A 23153-nucleotide genomic window follows, 5' to 3' on the forward strand; every position below is an offset into this window, starting at 1 on the left:
CGCTTAATTTGATGGATTTTGGGTTTGCTAGGGATTGTGGTTTCCCCATGGTTCCTTTGCAAACTCCTATTCCTTTAAGGGGCATTGATGCTACCCCTTTGGCAGAAAATAAACCCTAATTTTGGACCCAGGTGCCTATGAGAGTTGCACCAGCGCATCAGGAAACTTGTAACTTTTTAGTATTGCAGAATCTACAGGATACCGTGGTACTGGGATTTCCGTGGTTGCAGACCCCTAATCTAGTTCTTGAGTGGAGATCCTTGTCGGTAGCTAGTTGGGGTTGTCAAGGTGTACAACAGGACCTTTCTGTGTCGTCCACGTCTGCTCAGGCAGTTGATGTTCCGGCCTTCTTGTCTGATTTCCGTGATGTATTTAATGACTGTGCCATTGAGCTGGTGCCGGGTTGTAAATTTCCCAAGGGACGGTTTTTTAACTTGTCTGTGCCCGAACATGATGCCATGCGGTCATACATCAGGGAATCATTGGACAAGGGGCACAATCGGCCCTCAGCTTCTCCTTTGGGTGCTGGCTTTTTTTTCGTTGCTAAGAAAGATTGGTCGTTGAGACCTTGTATTGATTACCGTCTTCTTAATAAAATTACGATCAAATATCAGTACCCTTTGCCTCTGATGTCTGATCTTTTCTCTAGAATGAAGAGTGCCAAATGGTTTACGAAATTGGATCTTAGGGGTGCGTATAATCTCATCTGTATTAAGGAGGGTGATGAATGGAAGACGGCTTTAAATACTCCTGAGGGGCATTTTGAGTACCTAATGATGCCTTTTGGGCTCACTAATGCCCCCTCCGTCTTCCAGGCCTTCATGAATGATATTTTTCGGGACCTTATTGGTAAATTTTTGATTGTCTATTTGGATGACATCTTGATTTTTTCTGATGATTGTGACTCTCATGTTGGGTAAGTACGGGCTGTTTTTCAGATACTTAAGGATAATGCACTGTACGTTAAGGGGTCAAAGTGTCTCTTTGGGGTGCAAAGGATTTCTTTTTGGGCTTCATCTTGTCTCCCTCCGCCATTGAAATGGACCCGGTTAAGGTTTAGGCTATTTACGACTGGGTGCAACCGACTTCTCTAAAATCCCTGCAGCAGTTTTTGGTGTTTGCTAATTTTTACCGTAAATTTATAGCCAATTTTTCTCCCATTGTCAAACCTCTTACAGATTTGACCAAGAAGGGAGCTGATGCTGAGCATTGGACCCCAGAGGCAATTGTGGCCTTCCAGGAGCTTAAAAAGCGATTCACTTCTGCCCCAGTCCTGCAGAAACCTGATGTGTCTCGCTCATTTCAGGTTGAGATCGAAGCCTTAGAGAACAGAGCAGGAGCTGTTCTGTCTCAACGAGACGCTACTTCGGGTAAACTTAAGCCCTGTGCCTTTTTCTCTCGGAAGTTTGCTCCTTCTGAATGGAATTATGATGTGGGGAACCGGGAATTATTGGCTATGAAGTGGGCATTTGAAGATTGGAGACATTGGTTGGAGGGGGCTAGACATCAAGTTGTGGTGCTTACGGACCACAAGAATCTTACCTATCTGGAATCTGCCAAGAGGTTGAATCCTCGGCAGGCCAGGTGGGCTTTGTTTTTTACCCGGTTTAATTTTGTGGTCTCTTTTTTGCCAGGCACCAAGAATGTTAAGGCCGATGCCCTTTCCAGGAGTTTCTGTGCTAACTCTTTGGAGGTTGTCGAGCTGTCTACTATCCTGAATGATGGTGTAGTTCTCTCGGCCATTTCGCCTGATCTGTGGTTGGCACTGGCGGAATTTCAGGGGGATAAACCTGAGAGATGTCCTACAAGGAAACTGTTTGTCCTGGACCAATGGAGAGACTGAGTTGTCTCTGAGGTTCATTGCTCTGTTTTGGCGGGTCATCCTGGCATTTTTGGTACTCGGATTCTTGTGAGCCGCTCTTTTTGGTGGCCTTCCCTGTCCCGGGATGTCCGTAGTTTTGTGCAGTCATGTGGAGTTTGTTCTAGGTCCAAGCCCTGTTGTTCATGTTCTAGTGGGCTATTATTGCCTTTGCCAGTGCCTAAGAGACCTTGGACGCACATCTCTATGGATTTTATTTCAGACCTTACCGTCTCTCAGAAAATGACTGTGATTTGGGTGATCTGTGATAGATGGTCCATGGGGACCGCGGGGCTGCAGACGGCAGGAGGTCCGGTGCCAGGAGGAGGTCGGGTATGCCGGACCCTGGTGTGGCGGTGAGTGGGAGTGACGGCGGGAGCCCTGAGGTGACCCTGATGGGTCGGAGACGGCGACGGCTGGGATCCAGAGCCGGGCATCTGTGGGACTGTGTGTGGAGCCCCCTGGCAATCGGCGAGGGAGAGGGCGCAGTTGGAAGAGGTCGAGACCTGGGGTGCTGGCACGGGGGACAGGACGGTTTCCTGGCTTGTCACCCGCGGGGCAAGCAACAGAGCGGGGACGACTTTGCCCACACCGCGGCCCAGATGGGTGGCCGTGGTGGGGGAGGTGCTGCGGAGGTGCCTCACGGATCTCGGATGGAAGAGGATGACGAGGAGGAGGAAGTGGACATCGGGATGTCAGAAGATTCAGACGGACGGAGGGCAGAGGACAGCGAGGCGGGAGTTCCGGGGGACGCCGAGATGTGCTTGGGTGAGTCAGCTGCGGTGTCGGCAGGGTTTGCGTAGGCGGGGTGTTCTGGAGGGGGAGGCTGCGGATATGGCACTGCCCGTGGGATCGGCAGTGTGGAGCCAATTGTTGGGGCTGTTGCAGGGGCTGCTGGCGGCTTATTGGGCAGCGGGGGGCGCCAGCAGCAGCATGCGTGGGGACGGCAGAACAGGGTACTGCGGCGGCGGGGGGAGAGGGGGCGTGCAAGGCAGTGGGCGGGGGGGAGGCGGTGAGTGCAGCTGGCGGCGTGAAGGAGAAAGAGAAGGAGAAGGAAGACAAAGTGGTGCGGGTAGACGATAGGGCTAAAAGCGAGGTATATGTATGTTTTGAGGGCCCGATTTCGTGTTCTTATTTTGAAACGTTTAGTTCGTTTGTAGAATGGGTGGTGCGGGATGTGTTCGGGCTTACGTCCATTATTCATTATTTGGACGATTTATTTTGTGTCGGGCCGGCGGGTTCGATGGTTTGTGCGGGGTTGTTATTTTCATTGCAGAAAGTTGCGAGCAGCTTTGGAATTCCTTTAGCGCCGGACAAGACGGAAGGCCCGGTGCCGGTAATGTGTTTTCTAGGGATTGAGATTGATTCCATAGTTATGGAATGTAGGTTACCGGAGGAGAAGGTTCGTGATTTGAGGGCTGCGGTGGAGGGCTGCGGTGGAAGGGGTGAAAGCGGCAAAGAAGGTGCTGCTTAAAGTGGTGCAGTCCTTGCTGGGTAAATTGAATTTCGCGTGCAGGATTATGCCGATGGGGAGAGTGTTTGCGAGACAGTTGGCTACAGCAGGTGTGAGATCATCGGCTCATTTTGTGAGAATCACGAGGGCGATTAAGGAAGATCTTCTGGTATGGGATATTTTCTTGCAGTGTTTTAATGGCCGGGTGTTGGTGATGGAGAAAGTGGCATCTAACAGAGTTTTGCAGCTGTACACGGATGCGGATGGGTCGGCCGGGTTTGGGGCGGTTTTTCGGGATCACTGGTGTGCGGATGAATGGCCAGAGGCGTGGCGTGAGAACGGGCTTGTTAGGAATTTGGCTCTGCTGGAATTGTTTCCCATCGTGGTGGCGGTTGAGTTATGGGGGTTCCAGTTTTCCGGGAGGAAGGTGTGCTTCCATTGTGATAACCAAGCAGTGGTGCATTCAATTAACAATTTGTCTGCAAAATCAGAGCCGGTGGTGGTGTATTTGCAACATTTGGTGTTGAGATGTCGGCAGCAGAATGTACAGGTGGTGGCGAAGCATGTTCCAGGAGTTGACAATGAGGTGGCTGACGCTTTGTCTCGTTTTCAGTTCAGCAGGTTTCGGGCGCTGTTGCCATGGGCGGATGAAGTCGGAGTGGAGTGTCCAGAGGAATTGTGGAATCTGGTGAGGCTGTGATCTCGGACTTGATCCGGAATTCGGTGACCGAGGTTACTTGGTGCCGTTATGCCAAGGTGTAGGCCGAATGGGAGGAGTTGTTGGAATCGATGTTTGAGGGGGAGTGGGTGGATCATTTGGTGGCGTTATTGACGGTGGTGAGTAATGATTTCTCGGCTGGACGGTCGGCGTCGGCCATGGCTCATCGGGTGGCGGCGGTTGTGTTTTGGTTAAAGATGAGAGGGGAGGAGGATATTTCACAGGATTTTCGGGTTCGGCAGGCTTTGAAGTGTTTTTGCCGCGGTGTAAGGGAAAGGGATGAGAGGCGACCTATATCATTTGGTTTGTTGAGAAGGTTGGTGGGTAGCCTGAGTGGCATTTGTTCATCGGCTTATGAGACGGTTTTGTTTAAGACGGCTTTCGGTCTTGCTTTTTATGGGGCTTTCCGGATCGGCGAGCTGGTAAGCCCATCCCGGGTGACGGGTAGTGGTCTGATGCTTAAGGAAGTGTGTGTGGGAAGTAGACTGGTGGAGTGCCGTATTCGCCGGTCAAAAACGGATCAGTTGGGTCATGGTAGGTTGGTTGTGCTATACGCGGTTCCAGGGGAGGAATTGTGCTTAGTGCGTTTAGTAGGGAGATTTTTGGCCGTAAGGGAGGGGCCAACCGGGACCGTTCTTGCGGCATATGGATGGGTCTTTCTTGTCACAATATCAGTTTGCGGCGGTTCTGCGGATGAGTTTACGTGAGGTGGGGGAGCACCCGGAGGATTTCGGGTCGCCTTCCTTCAGGATTGGTGCAGCTACGGAGGCCTCTCGTTGGGGGCTTGGAGATGAGGTGGTGAAGCGAATTGGCAGGAGGGAATCCTCTTGTTTTCGGCGGTATCTGCGATCGCAGTTGTTGTTACTGTAAGGTAATTTGGGGTTAGGTGAATGAATAAGTATATATAAAAAAAAAAAGAAAATGATGAGTTTTTGTTTTATTGATGTTATAACCTTTTGTTTTGTTTCACTTTGTTGTAGGGGTGTGCCTGATATGGATTTTGGGGTATTCCTTCATTTTTTTGGGTGCCTGTCAGGCTGAGACTTGCTCGAACGGTCAGCACCTAGTTCTGGATCATTCGCATGTGGCCGTTAGGTGGATCGGCGTCCAGGGCATGGAGTGGTGAAGGGTGGTCCCGGAATTTCGGTTTCATTGTAATATGGAACGGCCTTCGGATGTGCTGGTGTTACATGTAAGTGTTAGTGTTACATGGGAGGTAACGATTTGGGTGTTCGGGCATCGCAGGAGTTAATACGGGATATAAAAATTGACTTGCTGTGATTGTGGAGCCAGTACCCAGGATTGATTGTTGTGTGGTCCGACATACTGGCCAGGTTGTCGTGGAGGGGGACTCTGTCGGTGGACAAGGTTAATGAGGCCAGGGCTCAGGTGAACAGGGTGCTGGCGCTATTTGTGACCAGGAATGGTGGGATTGTGGTGAGGCACAGGGAGTTGGAGTCGCCATTATTGGCAGTTTCGGAGGGGGGATGGTGTGCATCTCAACGAAATCGGTTCAGATTTATGGGCGTTGGGCTTGCAGGATGGTGTAGAGCGAGCTTTTGGTGTGTGGCGGGTCCAGGCCACGTAAGGTGTCACGTGGTCTGTCCTGTGGCGGGGGGTAGGTCTGGTTCAGAGGTTTGGAAGTGATTGGTTACTGGACCGGGAGACATCGTCTTGGTATGGTGGCTCTCGTTTCCGGGATGTTGCAGGCACGGGTTCTGCTAAACTGTGGGGTATCAATCCGTGGGTGATTGGTAGGTCATCCCTGGGTCGGTGTGTTGCGGCCAGGGATAAAAGAAGTAGTAATTCATGGACTGGGCCTGCCCTGTGGGGTCATAATGAATTGTATTGTCTATTGTTACCTTTATGTTGTTGGTTGGGGTCGCCCGTTGGACGGCATCCCCAAGGTTTTATTATGTAAATAATAGGCAATAAAAGGCTGCTGTGGCCATTTAAACCAAGTCGTATGTAGAGTTGAGCGCGGTTCGTGGTTTGTGGTTCTCCAGTTCGCGGTTCGAGTGATTTTGGGGGGTATTCTAGATCGAACTAGAACTCGAGCTTTTTGCTAAAAGTTTGTTAGAACGAGTTACGTTCGAGAACGGTTCTATCAGCCAAAAGCCAAGCTAATTACTAGCTCGTTTTTCGTTGTAATAGTGTAAGTCACTCTGTGACTCCCACTAATATGAAATGTCAGAGTATAGTGTGCGGGGACTGTGCGTTCAGATCACTGCTGCTGGGATAATGGCCATCGCCATTTTTTTTTTCTTTTCTTCCTTCCCTAAGCGCGCGTGTAGTGGGGCGGGCTAGCATGTCAGCCAATCGCAGACACACACACAGCTAAGTGGACTTTTTGCCAGACAAGCAAGGGCATGTGTCATAGGTTGTGAATGTCACATGTCCCTGCAATATAAAAACGGGTATCTGCCCATCTGAACACCATTATCTGCCTTCTGCGTCTTGGTGTCAGTCACCGCTGGGGCAGCTGTCGCCGGTCCTGGTGTGTACGATCTACACACAGCGCTATACAGAATAGGGATAGAAGTTTTTTTCAGCCCTTTTAAGGGCTAATTACAGCAGGCTCAGAGCCATAGGTGACAGTCAGGTCCGTGGAAACAGTTTTTAACAGCTACAGATAACAGCATCTGTGTAGCTAAGCTCAGGGACTTCCTTGCTGCATTTCACCATTAGAAGGAATAGAAATTGAGGCTTCCTTTCCTCTACACTGACCCACAACCCGGCCACTGTACCCTCCTGCCCTTTTTAGCAAAGCCATTTTAATTGCTGAGTGCTGCCAGTTAGCGCCATCCAAAGAGTTGCTGCTGTCCTCCAAGATTGTGGCACTTGTGCCACCGCCTCTGCATTCTCCCCTCCTGCACATTTTTGCAAAGCCATTTTAATTGAAAAGAGTGCTGCCAGTTAGTGGCATCCAAAAAGGGGCTGTTGGACTTCATTAGTGTCCAACTGGTGCCAAGCAATTTGCAGCACCTCTGCATTGCACCCTCAAGCTCATTGTTACTAAGCCATTATAATAGCAAACACAGGGGAAACTTAGTGGCATCCAAAAAGTGGCTCTTGGACTTCATTAGTGTCCCACTGGTGCCAAGCAATTTACAGCACCTCTGCATTGCACCCTCAAGCTCATTGTTACTAAGCCATTATAATAGCAAACACTGAGGAAACTAAATGGCATCCAAAAAGTGGCTGTTAGACTTCATTAGTGTCCCACTGGTGCCAAGCAATTTGAAGCACCTCTGCATTGCACCCTCAAGCTCATTGTTACTAAGCCATTATAATAGCAAACACTGAGGAAACTTAGTGGCACCCAAAAAGTGGCTGTTGGATGTCATTAGTGTCCCACTGATGCCAAGCAATTTACAGAACCTCTGCATTGCACCCTCAAGCTCATTGTTACTAAGCCATTATAATAGCAAACACTGAGGAAACTTAGTGGCCTCCAAAAAGTGGCTGTTGGACTTCATTAGTGTCCCACTGGTGCCAAGCAATTTGCAGCACCTCTGCATTGCACCCTCAAGCTCATTGTTACTAAGCCATTATAATAGCAAACACTGAGGAAACTTAGTGGCATCCAAAAAGTGTCTGTTGGACTTCATTAGTGTCCCACTGGTGCCAAGCATTTTACAGCACCTCTGCATTGCACCCTCAAGCTCATTGTTACTATGCTATTATAATAGCAAACACTGAGAAAACTTAGTGGTATCCAAAAAGTGGCTGTTGGACTTCAATAGTGTCCCACTAGTGCCAAGCATTTTACAGCACCTTTGCATTGAACCCTCAAGCTCATTGTTACTAAGCCATTATAATAGTAAACACTGAGGAAACTTGGTGGCATCCAAAAAGTGGCTGTTGGACTTCATTAGTGTCCCACTGGTGCCAAGCAATTTACAGCACCCCTGCATTGCATCCTCAAGCTCATTGTTACTAAGCTATTATAATAGCAAACACTGATGAAACTTAGTGGAATCCAAAAAGTGGCTGTTGGACTTCATTAGTGTCCCACTGGTGCCAAGCACTTTGCAGCACTTCTGCATTGCACCCTCAAGCTCATTGTTACTAAGCCATTATAATAGCAAACACTGAGAAAACTTAGTGGCCTCCAAAAAGTTGCTGTTGGACTTCATTAGTGTCCCACTGGTGCCAAGCGATTTGCAGAACCTCTGCATTTCCCCCTTAAGCTCATTGTTACTAAGCCATTATAATAGTAAACACTGAGGAAACTTGGTGACATCCAAAAAGTGGCTGTTAGACTTCATTAGTGTCCCACTGGTGCCAAGCAATTTGAAGCACCTCTGCATTGCACCCTCAAGCTCATTGTTACCAAGCCATTATAATAGCAAACACTGAGGAAACTTAGTGGCACCCAAAAAGTGGCTGTTGGATGTCATTGGTGTCCCACTGGTGCCAAGCAATTTACAGAACCTCTGCATTGCACCCTCAAGCTCATTGTTACTAAGCCATTATAATAGCAAACACTGAGGAAACTTAGTGGCATTCAAAAAGTGGCTGTTGGACGTCATTAGTGTCCCACTGGTGCCAAGCAATTTGCAGCACTTCTGCATTGCACCCTCAAGCTCATTGTTACTAAGCCATTATAATAGCAAACACTGAGAAAACTTAGTGGCCTCCAAAAAGTTGCTGTTGGACGTCATTAGTGTCCCACTGGTGCCAAGCATTTTACAGCACCTCTGCATTGCACCCTCAAGCTCATTGTTACTAAGCCATTATAATAGCAAACACTGAGAAAACTTAGTGGCCTCCAAAAAGTTGCTGTTGGACTTCATTAGTGTCCCACTGGTGCCAAGCGATTTGCAGAACCTCTGCATTTCCCCCTTAAGCTCATTGTTACTAAGCCATTATAATAGTAAACACTGAGGAAACTTGGTGGCATCCAAAAAGTGGCTGTTAGACTTCATTAGTGTCCCACTGGTGCCAAGCAATTTGAAGCACCTCTGCATTGCACCCTCAAGCTCATTGTTACCAAGCCATTATAATAGCAAACACTGAGGAAACTTAGTGGCACCCAAAAAGTGGCTGTTGGATGTCATTAGTGTCCCACTGGTGCCAAGCAATTTACAGAACCTCTGCATTGCACCCTCAAGCTCATTGTTACTAAGCCATTATAATAGCAAACACTGAGGAAACTTAGTGGCATTCAAAAAATGGCTGTTGGACGTCATTAGTGTCCCACTGGTGCCAAGCAATTTGCAGCACTTCTGCATTGCACCCTCAAGCTCATTGTTACTAAGCCATTATAATAGCAAACACTGAGAAAACTTAGTGGCCTCCAAAAAGTTGCTGTTGGACGTCATTAGTGTCCCACTGGTGCCAAGCATTTTACAGCACCTCTGCATTGCACCCTCAAGCTCATTGTTACTAAGCCATTATAATAGCAAACACTGATGAAACTTAGTGGCATCCAAAAAGTGGCTGTTGTACTCCATTTGTGTCCCACTGGTGCCAAGCAATTTCCAGCACCTCTACATTGCACCCTCAAGCTCATTGTTACTAAGCCATTATAATAGCAAACACTGAGAAAACTTAGTGGTATCCAAAAAGTGGCTGTTGGACTTCATTAGTGTCCCACTGGTGCAAAGCATTTTACAGCACCTTTGCATTGAACCCTCAAGCTCATTGTTACTAAGCCATTATAATAGTAAACACTGACGAAACTTGGTGGCATCTAAAAAGTGGCTGTTGGACTTCATTAGTGTCCCACTGGTGCCAAGCAATTTACAGCACCCTTGCATTGCATCCTCAAGCTCATTGTTACTAAGCTATTATAATAGCAAACACTGATGAAACTTAGTGGCATCCAAAAAGTGGCTGTTGGACTTCATTAGTGTCCCACTGGTGCCAAGCACTTTGCAGCACCTCTGCATTGCCCCCTCAAGCTCATAGTAACAATGAGCTTGAGGGTGCAATGCAGAGGTGCTTCAAATTGCTTGGCACCAGTGGGACACTAATGAAGTCCAACAGCAACTTTTTGGAGGCCACTAAGTTTTCTCAGTGTTTGCTATTACAATGGCTTAGTAACAATGAGCTTGAGGGTGCAATGCAGAGGTGCTGCAAAGTGCTTGGGACCAGTGGGACACTAATAACGTCCAACAGCCACTTTTTGGATGCCACTAAGTTTCTTCAGTGTTTGCAATTATAATGGCTTAGTAACAATGAGCTTGAGGGTGCAATGCAGAGGTGCTGCAAATTGCTTGGCACCAGTGGGACAATAATGAAGTCCAACAGCCACTTTTTGGATGCCACTAAGTTTCCTCTGTGTTTGCTATTATAATGGCTTAGTAACAATGAACTTGAGGGTGCAATGCAGAGGTGCTGCAAATTGCTTGACACCAGTGAGACACTAATGAAGTCTAACAGCCACTTTTTGCAGGCCACTAAGTTTCCTCTATGTTTGCTATTATAATGGCTTTGTAACAATGAGCTTGACGGTGCAATGCAGAGGTGCTGTAAATTGCTTGGCACCAATGGGACACTAATGAATTCCAACAGTTACTTTTTGGATGCCACTAAGTTTCCTCAGTGTTTGCTATTATAATGGCTTAGTAACAATGAGCTTGAGGGTGCAATGCAGAGGTGCTGTAAAATGCTTGGCACCAGTGGGACACTAATGAAGTCCAGCAGACACTTTTTGGATGCCACTAAGTTTCATCAGTGTTTGCTATTATAATAGCATAGTAACAATGAGCTTGAGGGTGCAATGCAGAGGTGCTGTAAAATGCTTGGCACCAGTGGGACACTAATGAAGTCCAACAGACACTTTTTGGATGCCACTAAGTTTCCTCAGCGTTTGCTATTATAATGGCTTAGTAACAATGAGCTTGAGGGTGCAATGCAGAGGTTCTGTAAATTGCTTGGCACCAGTGGGACACTAATGACATCCAACAGCCACTTTTTGGGTGCCACTAAGTTTCCTCAGTGTTTGCTATTATAATGGCTTAGTAACAATGAGCTTGAGGGTGCAATGCAGAGGTGCTTCAAATTGCTTGGCACCAGTGGGACACTAATGAAGTCCAACAGCAACTTTTTGGAGGCCACTAAGTTTTCTCAGTGTTTGCTATTATAATGGCTTAGTAACAAAGCCATTATAATAGCAAACACTGAGGAAACTTAGTGGCACCCAAAAAGTGGCTGTTGGATGTCATTAGTGTCCCACTGGTGCCAAGCAATTTACAGAACCTCTGCATTGCACCCTCAAGCTCATTGTTACTAAGCCATTATAATAGCAAACACTGAGGAAACTTAGTGGCATCCAAAAAGTGGCTGTTGGACTTCATTAGTGTCCCACTGGTGCCAAGCAATTTGCAGCACCTCTGCATTGCACCCTCAAGCTCATTGTTACTAAGCCATTATAATAGCAAACACTGAGGAAACTTAGTGGCATCCAAAAAGTGGCTGTTGGACGTCATTAGTGTCCCACTGGTGCCAAGCAATGTACAGCACCTCTGCATTGCACCCTCAAGCTCATTGTTACTAAGCCATTATAATAGCAAACACTGAGGAAACTTAGTGGCATCCAAAAAGTGTCTGTTGGACTTCATTAGTGTCCCACTGGTGCCAAGCATTTTACAGCACCTCTGCATTGCACCCTCAAGCTCATTGTTACTATGCTATTATAATAGCAAACACTGATGAAACTTAGTGGCATCCAAAAAGTGTCTGTTGGACTTCATTAGTGTCCCACTGGTGCCAAGCATTTTACAGCACCTCTGCATTGCACCCTCAAGCTCATTGTTACTAAGCCATTATAATAGCAAACACTGAGGAAACTTAGTGGCATCCAAAAAGTAACTGTTGGAATTCATTAGTGTCCCATTGGTGCCAAGCAATTTACAGCACCTCTGCATTGCACCGTCAAGCTCATTGTTCCTAAGCCATTATAATAGCAAACATAGAGGAAACTTAGTGGCCTGCAAAAAGTGGCTGTTAGACTTCATTAGTGTCTCACTGGTGTCAAAGCAATTTGCAGCACCTCTGCATTGCACCCTCAAGTTCATTGTTACTAAGCCATTATAATTGCAAACACTGAAGAAACTTAGTGGCATCCAAAAAGTGGCTGTTGGACGTTACTAGTGTCCCACTGGTCCCAAGCAATTTACAGCACCTCTGCATTGCTCCCTCAAGCTCATTGTTATTAAGCCATTATAATGGCAAAGACTGAGGAAACTTAGTGGCATCCAAAAAGTGGCTGTTGGACTACATTAGTGCCCCACTGGTGTCAAACAATTTGCAGCACCTCTGCATTGCACCCTTAAGTTCATTGTTACTAAGCCATTATAATAGCAAACACTGAGGAAACTTAGTGGCATCCAAAAAGTGTCTGTTGGACTTCATTAGTGTCCCACTGGTGCCAAGCATTTTACAGCACCTCTGCATTGCACCCTCAAGCTCACTGTTACTATGCTATTATAATAGCAAACACTGATGAAACTTAGTGGCATCCAAAAAGTGTCTGTTGGACTTCATTAGTGTCCCACTGGTGCCAGGTATTTTACAGCACCTCTGCATTGCACCCTCAAGCTCATTGTTACTAAGCCATTATAATAGCAAACACTGAGGAAACTTAGTGGCATCCAAAAAGTGGCTGTTGGACTACATTAGTGTCCCACTGGTGTCAAACAATTTGCAGCACCTCTGCATTGCACCCTTAAGTTCATTGTTACTAAGCCATTATAATAGCAAACACTGAGGAAACTTAGTGGCATCCAAAAAGTGTCTGTTGGACTTCATTAGTGTCCCACTGGTGCCAAGCATTTTACAGCACCTCTGCATTGCACCCTCAAGCTCATTGTTACTAAGCCATTATAATAGCAAACACTGAGGAAACTTAGTGGCATCCAAAAAGTAACTGTTGGAATTCATTAGTGTCCCATTGGTGCCAAGCAATTTACAGCACCTCTGCATTGCACCGTCAAGCTCATTGTTACTAAGCCATTATAATAGCAAACATAGAGGAAACTTAGTGGCCTGCAAAAAGTGGCTGTTAGACTTCATTAGTGTCTCACTGGTGTCAAGCAATTTGCAGCACCTCTGCATTGCACCCTCAAGTTCATTGTTACTAAGCCATTATAATAGCAAACACAGAGGAAACATAGTGGCATCCAAAAAGTGGCTGTTGGACTTCATTATTGTCCCACTGGTGCCAAGCAATTTGCAGCACCTCTGCATTGCACCCTCAAGCTCATTGTTACTAAGCCATTATAATTGCAAACACTGAAGAAACTTAGTGGCATCCAAAAAGTGGCTGTTGGACGTTATTAGTGTCCCACTGGTCCCAAGCAATTTACAGCACCTCTGCATTGCTCCCTCAAGCTCATTGTTACTAAGCCATTATAATAGCAAAGACTGAGGAAACTTAGTGGCATCCAAAAAGTGGCTGTTGGACTACATTAGTGTCCCACTGGTTTCAAACAATTTGCAGCACCTCTGCATTGCATCCTTAAGTTCATTGTTACTAAGCCATTATAATAGCAAACACTGAGGAAACTTGTTGGCATCAAAAAAGTGGCTGTTGGACGTCATTAGTATCCCACTGGTGCCATGCAGTTTACAGCACCTCTGCATTGCACCCTCAAGCTCATTGTTTCTAAGCCATTATAATAGCAAACACTGAGGAAACTTAGTGGCATCCAAAAAGTTACTGTTGGACTTCATTAATGTCCCACTGGTGCCAAGCAATTTACAGCACCTCTGCATTGCTCCCTCAAGCTCATTGTTACTAAGCCATTATAATAGCAAACACTGAGGAAACTTAGTGGCAATCAAAAAGTTGCTGTTGGACTTCATTAGTGTCCCATTGGTGCCAGGCATTTTACAGCACCTCTGCATTGCACCCTCAAGCTCATTGTTACTAAGCTAATAGCAAACACTGAGGAAACTTATTGGCATCCAAAAAGTGGCTGTTGGACTTCATTAGTGTCCCACTGGTGCCAAGCAATTTGCAGCACCTCTGTATTGCACCCTCGAGCTCATTGTTACTAAGCCATTATAATAGCAAACACTGATGAAACTTAGTGGCATCCAAAAAGTGGCTGTTGGACTTCATTAGTGTCCCACTAGTGCCAAGCACTTTGCAGCACTTCTGCATTGCATCCTCAAGCTCATTGTTACTAAGCATTTATAATAGCAAACACTGAGAAAACTTAGTGGTATCCAAAAAGTGGTTGTTGGACTTCATTAGTGTCCCACTGGTGCCAAGTAATTTACAGCACCTCTGCATTAAACCCACAAGCTCATTGTTACTAAGCCATTATAATAGCAAACACTGAGGAAACTTAGTGGCCTCCAAAAAGAGGCTGTTGGACTTCACTAGTGTCTCACTGCTGTCAAGCAATTTGCAGCACCTCTGCATTGCACCCTCAAGTTCATTGTTACTAAGCCATTATAATAGCAAACACTGAGGAAACTTAGTGGCATCCAAAAAGTTGCTGTTGGACTTCATTAATGTCCCACTGGTGCCAAGCAATTTGCAGCACCTCTGCATTGCACCCTCAAGCTCATTGTTACTAAGCCATTATAATAGAAAACACTGAGGAAACTTAATGGCATCCAAAAAGTGACTGTTGGACTTCATTAGTGTCCCACTAGTGCCAAGCAATTTACAGCACCTCTGCATTGCACCGTTAAGCTCATTGTTATTAAGCCATTATAATAGCAAAAACTGAAGAAACTTAGTGGCCTTAGTGGCTGTTGGACTTCATTAGTGTCTCTCTGGTGTCAAGCAATTTGCAGAACCTCTGCATTGCACCCTCAAGTTCATTGTTACTAAGCCATTAAAATAGCTAACACTGAGGAAACTTAGTGGCATCCAAAAAGTGGCTGTTGGACCTTATTAGTGTCCCACTGGTGCCAAGCAATTTACAGCACCTCTGCATTGCACCATCAAGCTCATTGTTGCTAAGCCATTATAATAGCAAACACTGAGGAAACTTAGTGGCCTCCAAAAAGTGGCTGTTGGACTTCATTGGTGTATCACTGGTGTCAAGTAATTTTCAGCACCTCTGCATTGCACCCTCAAGCTCATTGTTACTAAGCTATTATAATAGCAAACACTGAGGAAACTTAGTGGCATCCAAAAAGTGGCTGTTGGACTTCATTAGTGTCCCACTGGTGCCAAGCAATTTACAGCACCTCTGCATTGCACCCTGAGGCTCATTGTTACTAAGCCAATATAATAGCAAACACTGAGGAAACTTAGTGGCATCCAAAAAGTGGCTGTTGGACTAAATTAATGTCCCACTGGTGCCAAGCAATTTGCAGCACCTCTGCATTGCACCCTCAAGCTCATTGTTACTAAGCCATTATAATAGAAAACAGTAAGGAAACTTATTGGCCTTCAAACAGTGGCTGTTGGACTTCATTAGTGTCTCTCTGGTGTCAAGCAATTTGCAGCATCTCTGCATTGCACCCTCAAGTTCATTGTTACTAAGCCATTATAATAGCCAACACTGAGGAAACTTAGTGGCATCCAAAAAGTGGCTGTTGGACTTCATTAGTGTCCCACTGGTGCCAAGCAATTTACAGCACCTCTGCATTGCACCATCAAGCTCATTGTTGCTTAGCCATTATAATAGCAAACACTGAGGAAACTTAGTGGCCTCCAAAAAGTGGCTGTTGGACTTCATTGGTGTATCACTGGTGTCAAGCAATTTTCAGCACCTCTGCATTGCACCCTCAAGCTCATTGTTACTAAGCTATTATAATAGCAAACACTGAGGAAACTTAGTGGCATCCAAAAAGTGGCTGTTGGTCTTCATTAGTGTCCCACTGGTGCCAAGCAATTTACAGCACCTCTGCATTGCACCCTGAGGCTCATTGTTACTAAGCCAATATAATAGCAAACACTGAGGAAACATAGTGGCATCCAAAAAGTGACTGTTGGACTTCATTAGTGTCAAACTGGTGCCAAGCAATTTACAGCACCTCTTCATTGCACCGTCAAGCTCATAGTTACTAAGCCATTATAATAGCAAACACTGAGGAAACTTAGTGGCCTTCAAACAGTGGCTGTTGGACTTCATTAGTGTCTCTCTGGTGTCAAGCAATTTGCAGCACCTCTGCATTGCACCCTCAAGTTCATTGTTACTAAGCCATTATAATAGCCAACACTGAGGAAACTTAGTGGCATCCAAAAAGTGGATCTTGGACTTCATTAATGTCCCACTGGTGCCAAGCAATTTACAGCACCTTTGCATTGCATCCTCAAGCTCATTGTTACTAAGCTATTATAAAAGCAAACACTGAGGAAACTTAGTGACATCCAAAAAGTGGCTGGTGGACTTCATTAGTGTCCCACTGGTGCCAAGCAATTTGCAGCACCTCTGCATTGCACCCTCAAGCTCATTCTTACTAAGCCATTATAATAGCAAACAATGAGGAAACTTAGTGGCCTCCAAAAAGTGGCTGTTGGACTTCACTAGTGTCTCACTGGTGTCAAGCAATTTGCAGCACCTCTGCACTGCACCCTCAAGTTCATTGTTACTAAGCCATTATAATAGCAAACACTGAGGAAACTTAGTGGCATCCAAAAAGTGGCTGTTGGACTTCATTAATGTACCACTGGTGCCAAGCAATTTGCAGCACCTCTGCATTGCACCCTCAAGCTCATTGTTACTAATCTATTATAATAGCAAACACTGAGGAAACTTAGTGGCATCCAAAAAGTGGCTGTTGGACTTCATTAATGTCCCACTGGTGCCAAGCAATTTGCAGCACCTCTGCATTGCACCCTCAAGCTCATTGTTACTAAGCCATTATAATAGAAAACACTGAGGAAACTTAGTGGCATCCAAAAAGTGGCTCTTGGACTTCATTAATTTCCCACTGGTGCCAAGCAATTTGCAGCACCTCTGCATTGCACCCTCAAGCTCATTGTTACTAAGCCATTATAATAGCAAACACTGAGAAAACTTAGTGGCATTCTAAAAGTGGCTGTTGGACTTCATTAGTGTCCCACTGGTGCCAAGCAATTTACAGCACCTCTGCATTGCACCACCAAACTCATTGTTGCTAAGCCTTTATAAGAGCAAACACTGATGAAACTTAGTGGCCTCCAAAAAGTGGCTGTTGGACTTCATTGGTGTTTCACTGGTGTCAAGCAATTTGCAGCACCTCTGCATTGCACCCTCAAGTTCATTGTTACTAAGCCATTATAACAGCCAACACTGAGGAAACTTAGTGGCATCCAAAAAGTGGATCTTGGACTTCATTAATGTCTCACTGGTGCCAAGCAATTTACAGCACCTTTGCATTGCATCCTCAATCTCATTGTTACTAAGCTATTATAAAAGCAAACACTGAGGAATCTTAGTGACATCCAAAAAGTGGCTGTTGGACTTCATTAGTGTCCCACTGGTGCCAAGCAATTTGCAGCACCTCTGCATTGCACCCTCAAGCTCATTCTTACTAAGCCATTATAATAGCAAACAATGAGGAAACTTAGTGGCCTCCAAAAAGTGGCTGTTGGACTTCACTAGTGTCTCACTGGTGTCAAGCAATTTGCAGCACCTCTGCACTGCACCCTCAAGTTCATTGTTACTAAGCAATTATAATAGCAAACACTGAGGAAACTTAGTGGCATCCAAAAAGTGGCTGTTGGACTTCATTATTGTCCCACTGGTGCCAAGCAATTTGCAGCACCTCTGCATTGCACCCTCAAGCTCATTGTTTTTAAGCTATTATAATAGCAAACACTGAGGAAACTTAGTGGCATCCAAAAAGTGGCTGTTGGACTTCATTAATGTCCCACTGGTGCCAAGCAATTTGCAGCACCTCTGCATTGCACCCTCAAGCTCATTGTTACTAAGCCATTATAATAGAAAACACTGAGGAAACTTAGTGGCATCCAAAAAGTGGCTCTTGGACTTCATTAATTTCCCACTGGTGCCAAGCAATTTGGAGCACCTCTGCATTGCACCCTCAAGCTCATTGTTACTAAGCCATTATAATAGCAAACACTGAGAAAACTTAGTGGCATTCTAAAAGTGGCTGTTGGACTTCATTAGTGTCCCACTGGTGCCAAGCAATTTACAGCACCTCTGCATTGCACCACCAAGCTCATTGTTGCTAAGCCTTTATAAGAGCAAACACTGATGAAACTTAGTGGCCTCCAAAAAGTGGCTGCTGGACTTCATTGGTGTTTCACTGGTGTCAAGCAATTTGCAGCACCTCTGCATTGCACCCTCAAGCTCATTGTTACTAAGCCATTATAATAGCCAACACTGAGGAAACTTAGTGGCATCCAAAAAGTGGCTGTTGGACTTCATTAGTGTCCCACTGGTGCCAAGCAATTTACAGCACCTCTGCATTGCACCGTCAAGCTCATTGTTACTAAGCCATTATAATAGCAAACACTGAAGAAACTTAGTGGCCTTCAAACAGTGGCTGTTGGACTTCATTAGTGTCTCTCTGGTGTCAAGCAATTTGCAGCACCTCTGCATTGCACCCTCAAGTTCATTGTTACTAAGCCATTATAATAGCCAACACTGAGGAAACTTAGTGGCATCCAAAAAGTGGCTGTTGGACTTCATTAATGTCCCACTGGTGCTAAGCAATTTACAGCACCTCTGCATTGCACCATCAAGCTCATTTTTGCTAAGCCATTATAATAGCAAACACTGAGGAAACTTAGTGGCATCCAAAAAGTGACTGTTGGACTTCATTAGTGTCCCACTGGTGCCAAGCAATTAACATCACCTCTGCATTGCACCCTCAAGCTCATTGTACTAAGCCATTAGAATAGCAAACACTGAGGAAACTTAGTGGCATCCAAAAAGTGGCTGATAGACTTCATTAGTGTCCCACTGGTGCCAAGCAATTTGCAGCACCTCTGCATTGCACCCTCAAGCTCATTGTTACTAAGCCATTATAATAGCAAACACTGAGGAAACTTAGTGGCATCCAAAAAGTGACTGTTGGACTTCATTAGTGTCCCACTGGTGCCAAGCAATTTACAGCACCTCTGCATTGCACCGTCAAGCTCATTGTTACTAAGCCATTATAATAGCAAACACTGAGGAAACTTAGTGGCCTCCAAAAAGTGGCTGTTGGACTTCATTGGTGTATCACTGGTGTCAAGCAATTTTCAGCACCTCTGCATTGCACCCTCAAGCTCATTGTTACTAAGCTATTATAATAGCAAACACTGAGGAAACTTAGTGGCATCCAAAAAGTGGCTGTTGGTCTTCATTAGTGTCCCACTGGTGCCAAGCAATTTACAGCACCTCTGCATTGCACCCTGAGGCTCATTGTTACTAAGCCAATATAATAGCAAACACTGAGGAAACATAGTGGCATCCAAAAAGTGACTGTTGGACTTCATTAGTGTCAAACTGGTGCCAAGCAATTTACAGCACCTCTTCATTGCACCGTCAAGCTCATAGTTACTAAGCCATTATAATAGCAAACACTGAGGAAACTTAGTGGCCTTCAAACAGTGGCTGTTGGACTTCATTAGTGTCTCTCTGGTGTCAAGCAATTTGCAGCACCTCTGCATTGCACCCTCAAGTTCATTGTTACTAAGCCATTATAATAGCCAACACTGAGGAAACTTAGTGGCATCCAAAAAGTGGATCTTGGACTTCATTAATGTCCCACTGGTGCCAAGCAATTTACAGCACCTTTGCATTGCATCCTCAAGCTCATTGTTACTAAGCTATTATAAAAGCAAACACTGAGGAAACTTAGTGACATCCAAAAAGTGGCTGGTGGACTTCATTAGTGTCCCACTGGTGCCAAGCAATTTGCAGCACCTCTGCATTGCACCCTCAAGCTCATTCTTACTAAGCCATTATAATAGCAAACAATGAGGAAACTTAGTGGCCTCCAAAAAGTGGCTGTTGGACTTCACTAGTGTCTCACTGGTGTCAAGCAATTTGCAGCACCTCTGCATTGCACCCTCAAGCTCATTCTTACTAAGCCATTATAATAGCAAACAATGAGGAAACTTAGTGGCCTCCAAAAAGTGGCTGTTGGACTTCACTAGTGTCTCACTGGTGTCAAGCAATTTGCAGCACCTCTGCACTGCACCCTCAAGTTCATTGTTACTAAGCCATTATAATAGCAAACACTGAGGAAACTTAGTGGCATCCAAAAAGTGGCTGTTGGACTTCATTAATGTACCACTGGTGCCAAGCAATTTGCAGCACCTCTGCATTGCACCCTCAAGCTCATTGTTACTAATCTATTATAATAGCAAACACTGAGGAAACTTAGTGGCATCCAAAAAGTGGCTGTTGGACTTCATTAATGTCCCACTGGTGCCAAGCAATTTGCAGCACCTCTGCATTGCACCCTCAAGCTCATTGTTACTAAGCCATTATAATAGAAAACACTGAGGAAACTTAGTGGCATCCAAAAAGTGGCTCTTGGACTTCATTAATTTCCCACTGGTGCCAAGCAATTTGCAGCACCTCTGCATTGCACCCTCAAGCTCATTGTTACTAAGCCATTATAATAGCAAACACTGAGAAAACTTAGTGGCATTCTAAAAGTGGCTGTTGGACTTCATTAGTGTCCCACTGGTGCCAAGCAATTTACAGCACCTCTGCATTGCACCACCAAACTCATTGTTGCTAAGCCTTTATAAGAGCAAACACTGATGAAACTTAGTGGCCTCCAAAAAGTGGCTGTTGGACTTCATTGGTGTTTCACTGGTGTCAAGCAATTTGCAGCACCTCTGCATTGCACCCTCAAGTTCATTGTTACTAAGCCATTATAACAGCCAACACTGAGGAAACTTAGTGGCATCCAAAAAGTGGATCTTGGACTTCATTAATGTCTCACTGGTGCCAAGCAATTTACAGCACCTTTGCATTGCATCCTCAATCTCATTGTTACTAAGCTATTATAAAAGCAAACACTGAGGAATCTTAGTGACATCCAAAAAGTGGCTGTTGGACTTCATTAGTGTCCCACTGGTGCCAAGCAATTTGCAGCACCTCTGCATTGCACCCTCAAGCTCATTCTTACTAAGCCATTATAATAGCAAACAATGAGGAAACTTAGTGGCCTCCAAAAAGTGGCTGTTGGACTTCACTAGTGTCTCACTGGTGTCAAGCAATTTGCAGCACCTCTGCACTGCACCCTCAAGTTCATTGTTACTAAGCAATTATAATAGCAAACACTGAGGAAACTTAGTGGCATCCAAAAAGTGGCTGTTGGACTTCATTATTGTCCCACTGGTGCCAAGCAATTTGCAGCACCTCTGCATTGCACCCTCAAGCTCATTGTTTTTAAGCTATTATAATAGCAAACACTGAGGAAACTTAGTGGCATCCAAAAAGTGGCTGTTGGACTTCATTAATGTCCCACTGGTGCCAAGCAATTTGCAGCACCTCTGCATTGCACCCTCAAGCTCATTGTTACTAAGCCATTATAATAGAAAACACTGAGGAAACTTAGTGGCATCCAAAAAGTGGCTCTTGGACTTCATTAATTTCCCACTGGTGCCAAGCAATTTGGAGCACCTCTGCATTGCACCCTCAAGCTCATTGTTACTAAGCCATTATAATAGCAAACACTGAGAAAACTTAGTGGCATTCTAAAAGTGGCTGTTGGACTTCATTAGTGTCCCACTGGTGCCAAGCAATTTACAGCACCTCTGCATTGCACCACCAAGCTCATTGTTGCTAAGCCTTTATAAGAGCAAACACTGATGAAACTTAGTGGCCTCCAAAAAGTGGCTGCTGGACTTCATTGGTGTTTCACTGGTGTCAAGCAATTTGCAGCACCTCTGCATTGCACCCTCAAGCTCATTGTTACTAAGCCATTATAATAGCCAACACTGAGGAAACTTAGTGGCATCCAAAAAGTGGCTGTTGGACTTCATTAGTGTCCCACTGGTGCCAAGCAATTTACAGCACCTCTGCATTGCACCGTCAAGCTCATTGTTACTAAGCCATTATAATAGCAAACACTGAAGAAACTTAGTGGCCTTCAAACAGTGGCTGTTGGACTTCATTAGTGTCTCTCTGGTGTCAAGCAATTTGCAGCACCTCTGCATTGCACCCTCAAGTTCATTGTTACTAAGCCATTATAATAGCCAACACTGAGGAAACTTAGTGGCATCCAAAAAGTGGCTGTTGGACTTCATTAATGTCCCACTGGTGCTAAGCAATTTACAGCACCTCTGCATTGCACCATCAAGCTCATTTTTGCTAAGCCATTATAATAGCAAACACTGAGGAAACTTAGTGGCATCCAAAAAGTGACTGTTGGACTTCATTAGTGTCCCACTGGTGCCAAGCAATTAACATCACCTCTGCATTGCACCCTCAAGCTCATTGTACTAAGCCATTAGAATAGCAAACACTGAGGAAACTTAGTGGCATCCAAAAAGTGGCTGATAGACTTCATTAGTGTCCCACTGGTGCCAAGCAATTTGCAGCACCTCTGCATTGCACCCTCAAGCTCATTGTTACTAAGCCATTATAATAGCAAACACTGAGGAAACTTAGTGGCATCCAAAAAGTGACTGTTGGACTTCATTAGTGTCCCACTGGTGCCAAGCAATTTACAGCACCTCTGCATTGCACCGTCAAGCTCATTGTTACTAAGCCATTATAATAGCAAACACTGAGGAAACTTAGTGGCCTCCAAAAAGTGGCTGTTGGACTTCATTGGTGTATCACTGGTGTCAAGCAATTTTCAGCACCTCTGCATTGCACCCTCAAGCTCATTGTTACTAAGCTATTATAATAGCAAACACTGAGGAAACTTAGTGGCATCCAAAAAGTGGCTGTTGGTCTTCATTAGTGTCCCACTGGTGCCAAGCAATTTACAGCACCTCTGCATTGCACCCTGAGGCTCATTGTTACTAAGCCAATATAATAGCAAACACTGAGGAAACATAGTGGCATCCAAAAAGTGACTGTTGGACTTCATTAGTGTCAAACTGGTGCCAAGCAATTTACAGCACCTCTTCATTGCACCGTCAAGCTCATAGTTACTAAGCCATTATAATAGCAAACACTGAGGAAACTTAGTGGCCTTCAAACAGTGGCTGTTGGACTTCATTAGTGTCTCTCTGGTGTCAAGCAATTTGCAGCACCTCTGCATTGCACCCTCAAGTTCATTGTTACTAAGCCATTATAATA

The sequence above is a fragment of the Anomaloglossus baeobatrachus genome, chromosome 4 (assembly GCF_048569485.1).
Source record: "Anomaloglossus baeobatrachus isolate aAnoBae1 chromosome 4, aAnoBae1.hap1, whole genome shotgun sequence".
NCBI lineage: Eukaryota > Metazoa > Chordata > Amphibia > Anura > Aromobatidae > Anomaloglossus > Anomaloglossus baeobatrachus.